Genomic DNA, 12,576 nt, shown 5'->3' on the forward strand with positions numbered 1-12,576 from the left:
AAAACTCAGGGAGATAATCGTCCAGAGAGAACCACAGTAACTGTTTTTATACATTTCTGTATAATCTCTTCAATGCATATGTATTTACATAATTGGGATACCAGTTGCCAGCATTAATATAACATTTACCCTGCGCCGGACACAGATCTAAGTGCCTGACTTGCGTTACCATATATTTTTTTTCCTCACAACAACCCTTTGAAGTAGGTATTCTTATAGATGCAGATGCTAAAGCATGAAGAGGGTAAGTGACTTGCCTGAAGTGAATCGCTGGTAAGTGGCTGAGCTGGGATTGGAATCCAGAGACTGCTGTAAGCCACTGTCCCATACAGCCCCCTTTGATTCCTGTAGACTGTTCTGATTCCCACTCAGAGATGCCACTGGGGAGGGAGGAGGTGAGGGAGACAGGCTGGTATGTGTGCATGTGTGTGTTTCGTGTGTGTGTGTATCACAGTGTGCTTGGGAGTGTAGTGATTGAGGAAACGAATCAAACAGATGCATGGTAGGTGTGAACACTGCCCTCCCACCCAGATTTGTCAGGGAGTGAAAACCCCTGGGAAGTATAGTGTCAGTTGGTATGTCTCTCTCCCCTCTGGGAGAGGTCTGTGGGCCCCGAAAAAAGAGAGGAGCCTTTCCTACTCCTTGGTGTCCCCCAGCGACTTCTGCTTCAGCCCTCTGTGGGTTCTCTGTCCTGCTGCTCTACAGCTTTCGGGTTATTTGATTATATCTTCCTTCGGCTTCCTTTTGAAAGTTTTTTTTCTCAGTTACTGAGCTTTGTCAATTAGAGAGTTGAACTCTCCAGCTACGATTGTGGATTTGTCTTTCTTTCCTTTCATTTCTGTCGATTTTAGCTTTATCTGGTTTGAAGCTCAGTTATTGGATGTGTATGACTTTAGGACTATTACATGTTCATGACGAATTGACTTCTTATCATTATGAAGTGTCTTTCTTTATCTCTAATAATATTCCTGTCTGGAAGTCCACATCGTCTGATTTTCACAGAACCACTCCAGCTTTCTTGATATTAGTGTGAGTGTGGTATATTTTTCTCCATCGTTTTATACCTATCAAACTGGTAGGAACTGTTTATCTGTGTCTTTATATTTAAAGTGTTTTTCTTAGACAGCTTATTTTGAATCTTGCATTTTTATCCAGTCTGACAATCTCTACCTTTTAATTGGAGTGTATAGACCTTCTAAGATTTAAAGTAATTATCAACACAATTGGGTGTAAGTTTACCATCTTGCCACTTGTTTTCTGTTTCTACCATTTGTTCTTTATTCTTTCTTCTTTTCCTGCCTTCTTTTGGATTCATGGTGTATCTTTTAAGATTCCATTTTATCTCCACTGTTGGCTTATTTGGCTATACTTCATTGGTTTATTTTTTTTTCACGGTTGCTGTATGGTTTACAGGTTTAACTTAACACAGTCTACCTTCAAATCATAAACCACTTCACATATAATGTAAGAACCTTACAACGGTACAGATATTCCCATTCTCCCCTCCCGTCTTTTGTGTTATTGTTGTCATAAGTCTTACTTCTACTTATATTATAAAACCCACACTATGTTGCTAGGCTTTTACATTTACCCGCAAATTTACTATTTCTGGAACTCTTTGTTCCTTTGTAAAAAGGGCTTTTTTTAAGTCTGAAGAAATTAACAAAAATGTTTGCAAAACATTATTTTTTTCCCTTCCTCTCTCTTTCAGCTTCTCATCCAAAAACTTGTCGTCCTCTTTCTTTTCCTGGCGAGTTTCCCCTGCCTGTGGAGCTTCCCTCTGCATCGCTAATCTGTGCGTGCTTTTTGGCTGTCTCATCTGTGGCTTGGTGGTGATAATCAATGATGCTACCAGCTGCTTCAACTACAGAGCCCCATGGCTGGTGTTGCTAACACATTCCAGTGGTCCAGGGTTCAGAAAATCCACACATTCCAGCTCCCATCTCCTGCTCCTCTGCCCCACAGGGAGAGGTGTGACAGGATCCAATCTGCAGGATGCTGGGGCTGCATTTCTCCCTGTTCCTCCTTGCCCTCCTCCTCCCCCTCCAGGTCCAAGTGAAAGTGCCACCAGCCCCAGGGCCTGGCTGCCCGGGTACCAGATTCCCGCCAGCTGCCTCACTCTTGTGAGCCAGCCCCCTTCCCTGACCTGCCCTCCCCCACCCACAGAGGAAGCCAGACAGGCCACACAGTGAGTTGAAACCTTATGTACCACCAGGGGCTGCTCTGCTCAGGCCACAAAGTCTTGTGCAGTGTTCCTTTGATTTTTTTTTTCTTTAAAGGGCAGGAGTGGTGCCGGTTGGAGAGGTAACTAGATCACAGTAGAGGGAAATTTCCTGGGATAGAAGAGGAGGGAGGGCTGGGGCCCTGTGCTTATGTGTTGCTCGCCCACATGGTGCTTGGCATGTACTGAGCGCTCACAGAAGCCCGGAATGGCATGGACTGCAGTGGTGAGCAGGTCTCAGCAACAGATGGGCTTGGTGGGGCTGGGCTCTGCTCGATGCAAGGAGGTAAAGATGGATGGAGACAGACTCCCTGCCCTTAATGAGCTGTCACAAGCTGGTGGGACAGAGGCACTCAGGCAGACAGTTCCTACTGGTTTGATATGTGCTGTCATAGGGGATGTGCACAGTGCTTTGGGAACTCAAAGGAAAGGGACCTGGAGCCCTGTGCCAGGAATGTGGTCAGGGAGGGCTTCCTGGAGGAAATGGTACCCTAAGCTGACTCTTTGATGTGTGCTTATTTTAACTGGAGTCTTGACATTTAGAAAAGCCCCACACTTTCATCCTTTATATAAATCATAAGGATTTCCATAATAAGATTTGGGAATCTCTTACAGAAAATGCTGTAAAACCTGTACATTGTGGTGTATCTGTCCCTAAATAAGTGTTGTCTTCTCCCTTTCAATGTTGCTATAAACAGTGTCACCCATGTAGCATATGTTTGCCTTTTTTTTTTTTTGGCCACACCATGCAGCATGAGGGATCTTAGTTCCCCAACCAGGGCTCGAACCTGTACCCCCTGCATCGGGAACGTGGAGTCCTAACCACTGGAGTGCCAGGGAAGTCCCCAAACTACCTTAATTTATGTGTGTTTCCTCATTGTAAGCAGGCTTTTCTTCCTATCTGGATTTTTTTTTTTTTGGATTTTTTTTGTGTATATGTGTTCTACCAATTAACTACTTTTGCAGTTTTAATCCTGTATTATTTCTCCTTTGTTTTGTGTAAAAGGAGAAAAATAAAAAAGCTGGAATCCCCGCCCCTTCCAAAATGTTTATTTTCCATAATAAGATTTGGAAATCTCTTACAGAAGAGACCCCCCCCCGCCAGCATAGAAACCACGCGTTCCTATTTATTTAGGTAGGTAGAACGGATCCTTTTTATACTCGTGTTGCAGAAAAGGAAACTGAACTGTGATGAGTCTCAAGGGATAAGAAAGGATTTAGCCTGGAAAAGAAGACAGGAGAGTGGACGGCACAGCATGTGCAAAGGCCTGGAGGGAGGAGGCTTTTGTGTGTATGTGCTAATAAGTTCATGGGCTCTGCTGTGGCACCGTGTGTTGTCCCAACAGGATCTTACAGACTCATCAAACTTAGCCTGAGCAACAAGGCCACGGACAGTCGCTAGCCTTTGTTTCCCCAGTGGAATGACCTTTTTGGGTGGCCTTGGTATGGCAGTTGAGGTGGGGCCAGCCTCTGGGGCTTCTGTTATCCTCCACTTAGGTGTTGAGCTCTGTCAGTGCAAATTCTTCCTCGGCTCAGCTGCGGTGGAGCCCTGGGCCAGTTCTGAAGGGCATTTCCACAAGAGTTTGGGGCCTGAGATTGTGTCCTGGGCCCGCTGGCCCCAGTGGTGAGCCTGTATGCTTGTGTGACAGGAAGGACCTGGTTCCTGTGATAACACGCTTGACTTTACCCCTCTTCCGGAGGGGGGCTGTCAGGGGATGGAGGCAGCTTTGTATTTGGATTTCAGGGCTGGACTTGGGCACCGCGGGAGTGGGCTGAGGGAGGGGTGAGCACTCTGAGAATTCCAGAGCCGGCTACATGTAGTTCACAGCTTCCCCACACCCGGGGCCAGAGCACACAGGAGTGGCAGCACTGTATCGTTCCCCAAACCTCTGCTTCCTGGGCCCCGGAGAGATTCAGAGGTGGCTTGGCCAGGGGAAAAGAAAGGTCCTTGGGCTTGGGTAGCCCCGTGGCTCTGCCTGTCCTGGATCGCTGCCCTTGTCACCCTGACTCTCCTGTGGGCCTTCTTCCCCGAGGCCCTGCTTCTCCTCCCACCTGCCCTATCTCATCTGGTGGATGTTCCGTCCTCCCGCAGGAAACAAACGTGGGAGGCATCCTGTACTCCTCTGTCTTCATAGCCACTCAATTACCAGGTCTCCTTGATTTCGCCTAGTTTTATTTAGAGCATTGTGACTCTTGGGCCGCCTCTGGTCAAGCCCCGCCTCCCTCCCCGCTCCCCTGCACACACTGATGTAAAACGCAAGCCTGGTCCTGCCTTCCCTCCCCCCTACGGTTTGCCCTTGTAAGTCCAGACTCCACAGCTCCTGTGCTCCTCTTCCCCCAAGCTGGGACTTGTGCTCTGAGCTCCAGCCCCCTCTGTCTGCCAGGCTGTGTCTCACCTCTGCCTCTCTTCCTTCCTGTGCCTGGAAAAAACCTCTGCTCTCTCCCCCTGGCCCAGATTATGACAATCTTCCACTAGTTAGCGCTCTGTGGGGACAGACACTGTTTTGTTTTGTCACTTTTTTTTTGGCTGCGCCGTGTGGCATGAGGAATCTTAGTTCCCTGACCAGGGATTGAACCCATGCCCCTGCAGTGGAAGCATGGAGTCTTAACCACTGGACCACCAGGGGAGTCCCCAGACATTGTATTTTTGCCACCTCTGTGCCCAGCATGGTGTTTGTAGACATTATCGGGGCCACCGCAGGTAAAGGTGAGGCGGCACCCAGGGAGAGGGATGGAAGGACAGGAGGAGGCAGGTCCTGGGGAATTCCCCCATCCCTATGATGTCAGAGGCTGTTATCATACCCAGTCTACAGATGTAGGAACTGAGCTCAAAGAGGTGCAGTGCCAGCAAGTGGCAGAGCTGGGACTTAGAAGTTTTCCAACTACAAAACCCACACTGCATTTCCTTGCAAACTCACGTACTTGCTGAGGCCGGTGGGTGTTGTGAATGGTTGGAGTGGGCCAAAAAGAAAGGGCGTTAGATTTCATGCTACAGCCAGTGGTGGCCCTGCAGGTAAGTAGACCCCTACTGGTAGCTCTTCTGACTGCTCCTGGGAAGCCAGACAATCTGGCTTTCATGTGAAATCTCTCGATTTATTAAGACTAACTCAGATTTCTTTTAAAAGCACAAACAGGGACCTCCACTGCAGGGGGCCAGGGGGTATGGGTTCGATCCCTGGTCGGGGAACTAAGATCCTGCAGCCAATAAAAACCCCACAAACACATCCAGGGAGTTGTGTGGTGGGATGCAGCCTGCAGGCCTAGGGCTGGTGGCATCTGCCATATTCTCTGTTGCCTCCTTTAACCCCCCTTCCCCGGGTCCTGCTGCCTCTAGAATCCCCTCTGGAAGAAGAATCAGAGTTCATTACTTGAAAGAGCTCTTGGAAGATTATCTGGGCCAACCCTTAGCCATGTGTGGTTCCTATTTCACTAGAAGGGTAGGTAGGCGTGGGCAAGTAAGGAACTGTAAAATCTGCCCTCGCCGGGAGTCTGTGCTCCTGGCCTGAGTGGCTGGGCTCAGCCCCACCCCCAGTGGCTGCTGGCACTTCCTGCTGTCGGCCACTGCACACTGAACTGCCCTTGGCTCTAAGGGTGGCACCACCCCTGGGATCTTCCCTCAGAGGACCTGGACGCCAGGCCAGAGCGCCATGGCTGCGCTTTGAGCCTGGGTTTTGAAGTTTGTCCCTCTCACGTGGAAACAGGAGTCTTTGTTCACAGCCAGTGAGACTTGACTCCTCTTGTCCCAGCTCCTACCTCAACTACGTGTGGGGTAGGACAGTGGAGTGGGGGGACCAGGTACCCCCCCCCCCCGCCCCCGACTCCCTGCAAGGGACGGTGCCCACGGAGGGAGACCTCACAGTTCGGGGTACAACAGGGAGGGGGTGGATGGGGACAGAGACTTGCACTTTTTTTTTTAAGTTTTATTTTTTTATTGAAGTATAGTTGCTTTACAATGTTTCAGGTGTATAGCAAAGTGCTTCAGTTATATATATCTTCTTTTTCAGATTCTTTTCCATTATAGGTTATTATAAGATATTGAATATAGTTCCCTGTGCTGTACAGTGTGTCCTTGTTTATCTCTTTTATATATAGTAGTGTGGATCTGTTAATCCCAAATTTATCCTCCCCTGCTTTCTCCTCTGGTAACCATAAGGAGACTTGCACTTTTTTTTTAAAATAAATAAATACATTTATTTATTTATTTATTTATGGCTGTGTTGGGTCTTCGTTGCTGCACGTGGGCTTTCTTCAGTTGTGGTGAGGGGGGGCTTGGGGGGGTACCGCTCTTGCCATCTGTCCTGGCTCTGCTGGGTTGGATTCCCGAGAGCCCCAGATGTCTCCTCCAATAAAACCCAAAGTAGGGCTGAGATGGATACTTCCCCCACCACCCTGGCCAATCTCCTGATGTAACCAGCTGGGCATGGTGGAGGGAGGCCAGCCATGCCAAGCCAAGCTGAGCCCTGGGACCTTTTCTGCCACGTGAACCCCGGGGCACAGACCACCCTGTTCGGTTCTTCCACGAGGCTTGGCATCTGCTTGGCTCTCTGCTTCAGTTCTGGGGCTGGTAGGCTTCTAGGTGACGGACTACAGGGGCTTATTTTGGTTCTCTTCCCACCCCGTCCTCCTCCTCTGTACCTTGATGTCCCTACATGTGAGCCCTGCCAGCGAGACTGACAGTCCTTGGATGCTTTTACGTTCAGGCAGGTCTTTCCCTCCTTTTTTTCTCTTGTGGTTTCCCAGTGTGACTCTTGTTAGCCAAAGTCATGAGGACTGTGGCCTCCATCTGCTCCCTCCCTGTCCAGGAAGAGGCCGAATTCCCAGTGCAGAGCGTCAGCAAGGATATGGGATTCCAGAGAAATTTGTCTTGACCGCCTCAGGAAATGGCTGGAAGCATCTCTCCTTTGTAGATCAGCGACACCATCCCACCAGGGCCTGTGTGGGGAGCTTGGGAAGGACTGGGCCAAGACTTGGGGCTCCTCCCTTACTCAGGAGGTACCAACAGTCAGTCAGGCAGCCCGAGAATTTTGTCTTGCCCCAAACCAAGCAGATGGCTTCCAAACTTGTGAAACTGGGAAGACCAGGGCTGGAAGGCATAGATACTTCTAGGGAAGTGAAAGTGTAATTGAGGGTCAACTGGGGGCCACTGGCCCTGGCTCTTTCTTGCCCCCTGTGCCCCTTCTTCTCTGCTCTTGACTATCTCAGATAGTGGTTCCAACTGTGTTCTACAGTGTCATACCCTCCAGATGATACTCGTGACAAATAAGGATCATGAGCTGCCCATCCTTCTTCTGGAGGGTGCTGCCTGGGGTTCTGAGCACCTTCCAGCTCTTTCTGTCCCTCAGGAAAGCATATTGGAACACATGTGGGTGGGCTGACAGGCATGAACCCATTTAAGCTTATTTTCAAACAGCGAAAGCAGGGCTTCCCTGGTGGTGCAGTGGTTGAGAGTCCGCCTGCCGATGCAGGGGACGCGGGTTCATGCCTCGGTCCGGGAAGATCCCACATGCCACGGAGCGGCTGGGCCCGTGAGCCATGGCCGCTGAGCCTGCACGTCCAGAGCCTGTGCTCCGCAACGGGCGAGGCCACAACAGTGAGAGGCCCGCATAACATACACACACACACACACACACACACACACACACACACACACACACACACACACACACACACACACACACACACACACACACAGAAAAAACAGCGAAAGCAAATAAATAGCAGATGTCCATACTTTATGATCCTTAGCTAAGGACAGGTGGTGGCACACCTCAGGCTGATTGATCGTACATCGTACGAGAGATTCTTTGTCCCTCCCTCAGTTGGCTGTTTGGTGCCTTCAGTGGAGCCTTGACTGCCAGTCTGTCTCCTGATGATTCTCTTGCCACCTCTGCCTGATTCTGGTGGAGGCTGGGGAGCCACTGTGCCCCAGAACGATGGCCCAGGCTCCTCAATCTGTGCAGATAAGAAGAGGGCGGAGGTCAGCGCCTGGGGCAGCCCCATCTTGCATCATGCTGTTTGGATGGGCAACAGGGTGGAAAACACTCTTGCAAGTAGACCTACCAGGCATCAAGTTAGCCTAGAACATGGAGCTCCCCGTGCCACCACTAGGGGCTCATCTGTGGCACAGGGCCCTGCCTGAGGGGCAAAGACAGGAAGGGAGGCCCAGAGCAAGGGCCCCAACAGAGGCCAGGGTGGAGGGGCACCCCAGTGGCCAGCCTTCTTGGACTGCTCGAGGGGCTCTGGAGACTGGTGCTTTGGAAACGGAGAGTGTGGAGAGTGGTGACAGGCAGAATGAGGGACAGCTGCTGACAGCGATGTTCCTCTCCCAGTGGGGTGTCATGGAAAGAACATGGGTGAGCTCTGCAGTCAGGCAGAGCTGTCCTCGTCGGGGTGGGGGACTCTGCCAGGCTGCAGAGCGTACTCATCAGACATCTCGGAGCCTCTTTGTCCTGATCTATAAAATGGGGTTGTGAGGCCTGCACGTTTCTCCCCGTGCCCCCTTGTCTGAGCTTCTTTCTGGTCACGCGGCCCTGTCTTTACGTTCCTTTGTGGCACTCTGCAGGGCTCGGAGCCTCAGTGGCAGGAGCAAAGGCTGCTCTGCCCTGGGCTTGCTCTGGGAGGTCAGAGACTGAGCTCCTTCTATTGCCGAGATGCCAGGTTCAATGCCACAGAGCTCTCAGACTGCAGTGACTTCCCAGCAGGTGGCAGAGCTGGCATGGGGCTGGGGGGTGTTGGAGCCCTGTATCTTCTCGCTCTCGCCTCTGTCCTTGCTAGGGAGTGAGTTGGAGGCTTCTGGGCTCAGCTGATGTTCTCTGAGGAGGACTTGGAATGAACCCAAGGAACAGAGGGATGAGGTCAGTGGTTTGCTCAGCAAGGAGGCCCGAGTTAGTGACAGACCTGTCACAGCTCCCAAGATTCCTGGCCGCAGTCCCTGGCTCCGCCTCCTCCCCCTCCCATCCTTAGGGAGATGAAAGTCGGCAATGATGCCATGATGCGATGATGTGGGTTTCTTTCCCCTAGTGTCTCCTTGTGTCACAGCGGGAGGCCTGGGAGGCTCTCCCCAGCCATGGTGGTTTTCGCACACTTTTTCATTGATTACTCACCCTGTGCTCTATGAGCTATCTGAGTAACTAAAGCCCAGAATTGCCACCCAGGCTGGTGAGTGGTGTGGATTTGAACCTGTCCGCCTCTCTACTTGAAGGCCCGTTCTTTCCACTCGGCCACGCTGCCATGCAGGCTGGGATGCCAGGAGGGGTATAGAGAGAGCTATGTGATTGTCCCAGCTCCCAACGTCACATGGGAAGACAGATCTATGGTATGGACAGGATGGCTTTGTGGGGCTGTTTAAATGTCACCTAAGCCCCCATGTGCATGTACAAAAAAGGTCTCTCTGAAGCCTCAGTTCTTATCTTACAATTCATTTGCATTTTGCACCTGACTCCATAAAGTAGCCTTTTAATTTAAGGCAGTGATTTCAATTTCTTGCTTCTGAGTCAGTTTTTTTTTTGTTTTTTGTTTTTGCTTCTGAGTCAGTTTGATCCTCAGAAGGTGTTCTGGGTTTACCTGTGCCCCTGGCCTCCACGCTTCCCCTGGGGGTGTGGATATCCCTGTAGATGATGGGGGTGGGAGGTATGTTCAGTGCTGTGAATAAAGGCACTTTGCTGGGGAAAGGGAAGAGGGGGCCCAATTTGGCCAGCAAGGCAGGTTGCAGTGAGCGGGCCGAGAAGGTAAAGGCCAGTTGGGGCTGTATTCTGAGATGCTCAAGACCAGAATGCCAACCCCAGGGGTTCCGATCTCGTTCTGTAGGCAGAGAGGGTCATGGTGGCTTGAGTATTCTGACTCTCTTTGGCTTGGCAAACGTCCAGTCACTGTCCGAGAGGCTCATGAGGGTATTCACGCTGTGGATCTAGCAAGGGGGGAGGAGTTTCCTGCCCTCAGAGGGCAAGCGGTCTAGTGGACGCGCACAGAAGGGGTGAGGTTTCAAGTTCACACTGCTGTCGTCTGCTGCAAGGGTTAGAATGGGGGAGCGCAGGGCAGGCGCTGCCGGCGAGTTCGAGAAGGGGCCGAGCGTGGATTCGGATGCCGGTCTAAGTTGTTGGCTTCCTGTGATAGAAAGGGAGGCAAGTAAAGGGGAGAGGCCCCATGAAGGAAGAACGGATGGTACTTGGTGACAGTGACATGTGGGGAGCTGGAAGAGGGCTGCAGGATATCACAGGTGCTGTAGGAGAACCGGGGAAGGCCAGCAAGAGAGAGTGCGGTCAGGAAATGGCCTAGCTGCCGGAGGTGGGGAAGAACGGACCTGTCCTGTGGCCACCGTGAGCCGTGTTCATTAGTCAGAGCTTGACTGGTCAAGAGTGGGTAAGTAGTGCTATGAAATCCAGAAACATCGGGAAAAGACTACAGCTCATTCCTGGAACAGGCCAACTTTTGAACTTTCTGTTTGGGTCTCTGTAGGGCGGATGACTCACTTCTAAGCCCCTCCTAACCTCTGTTGATGATTAGCAGGGGTGAGAGGCCCCCGGAGCCGCCCTGCTCTGCAACAGACTGACTTGCCACAAAGCCCAGATTGCAGGAATGGATTGGGTGGATTTGGAATAGCTGAGAAAAATTCCAGCCCCTGAGCCGCCTGGGTTCAATGCTGTCTATCTTGTATGTAAATCCACGTTTTACCCTTTGAAGGAACCAGCGGGGTGGGCCTGGAGTTGGACCCTAGACACGACCTTAAAAAAGTCCAGAGTCTCTGGGTGACCCGAGGAGGTGATGAAATCTGACCAATGAAATGTGTCCACTGGGTTCTGGGCCCTCTGGAGGAGGGTGGGGCCCGCTGATCCCGGACCCAGAGATGAGTTATTTACAACAGAAATGAGACTCCGCTGTCCAGTCAGCCTGGACCTGCTGCTGGGCCCATCTTGGGGGGGTGGAGGTGTGCAAAGTATACCTGGGCGGCTTCTCCCACCTGTTGCTGCTTAACCTGCTGGAGCCCCATCAGATGGGGTAGCCACCGTGGCCCAGGACCTGGTCACTGGGGGGTCCTGTGTGGGTACCCAGTGCAGATGGGGCCTGGCACAGTTGGGCTTCTGCCTGGAGCTCGGGGTGACCTCTGGAGTTGCCTTTCCGCCTTTATTCTCTCGTGTCTCTGGTTACCTGTGCTCTGTGACCTTGGGCGCCAGCCAGGGACCCAGTGAAGAGAGCCAACCTGCCTACACACTCATGTTGTGTCAGCCCCTGCAAGGAAGGGCAGACAGGAAACCGCCCTCCTAAGGCATGTGGGAAGCCCAGGCAAGAAACGCCTCCTCCAAAGGGCCGCCTCCCACCTCTCGGAGCAGCAGCTTGGAAGACTCCTGGCCATCTCCCCTGGTTTCCTTTGTGTCACCCCCAGCCCACACTTCCTTCAGGGCTGAGAGTAAAATTGCAGTTCCTGTTGAGTGAGGCATGAGTCAGCGAAGGAGAATGGTGGCTGCGTCTTCATAACCTCCAGGCACTGCTATTAAATATTTAAATGACACTCCAGTATCGATTGTTTCTCCTCCATCCCCTTAGGGAGAGCAGTTCGCTGTCTGGGATTCAGATAATAGCAGTATCTTGGATTTAGACAAACTCCAAAGAGCTCCAGAAAGGTTCTGTGTAAATTTCACCCGAAATTATGTTATCTCCTCCTCAGAGCTTGCTATCAGGCATGGGAACAAATTGGGTTCTGCCCGTTTTACAGCTAGAGAAGATGCCCGACCCGATGACAGGCACCCAGCAGGCTGGGCCTGGAATCACAGCATCCTGGCACTGGCAACTTTCTCTGTTCATGGCTCCTTCCCCATCCTCCTCGTCCTCACAGTCCCGCTGTCATTCAGCCATTCATTCTACCTGCAGGGGATATGGCATCAAGCAAGATAGACAGGGCCCCTTAATTCTTGGAGAGGAGGCAGTCGGTTGACAAGAACCCAAACTGGCAGGGGAGGCCCTTCAGGAGATTGAGTTCCTAGTCGGTGTCCAGGCCCTGGGTCCCCGGGCTGGGTAGTGCAGAGCAGATCTGGCCTAAATTGTAGATTGGCCCTTACTGGTCACAGATCTGTCTTTCCTCCCAGGACAGTTATCAGGATAAATATACCCAGCTCCCCATTCCTGGGGAGTTACTCACCATGTAAAAGTGCCCTGCTGCCCTGGATTAGATTACCTCTGCTCTAACTGCTCATGTGCTCAGGGCTGGGGGAGGGGGAGACACGCCTTCTCGTCCTGCTCTCCTTCCTAATCTGGAAGAGTCTCAGCAAAGGGGCCGAGATGAGACCATCCCCGTAGAGGGGAGCCGGTCCTGCTGTTTACACAGCTCCTTCCTTAGGAAGGGCCGAGCCCCGCTCACTGCT

At 51.6% G+C, this 12,576-nt stretch overlaps 1 protein-coding gene across 1 annotated transcript in view; it reads left to right on the top strand.

Annotated features, from left to right (window-relative positions):
• The window catches only part of PXN (paxillin), a 43,574-nt gene that overhangs the window by 14,499 nt on the left and 16,499 nt on the right, over nt 1–12,576 (top strand). The window lies entirely within an intron of this gene.

The sequence above is a fragment of the Pseudorca crassidens genome, chromosome 12 (genome assembly GCF_039906515.1).
Source record: "Pseudorca crassidens isolate mPseCra1 chromosome 12, mPseCra1.hap1, whole genome shotgun sequence".
NCBI classification, from domain to species: domain Eukaryota; kingdom Metazoa; phylum Chordata; class Mammalia; order Artiodactyla; family Delphinidae; genus Pseudorca; species Pseudorca crassidens.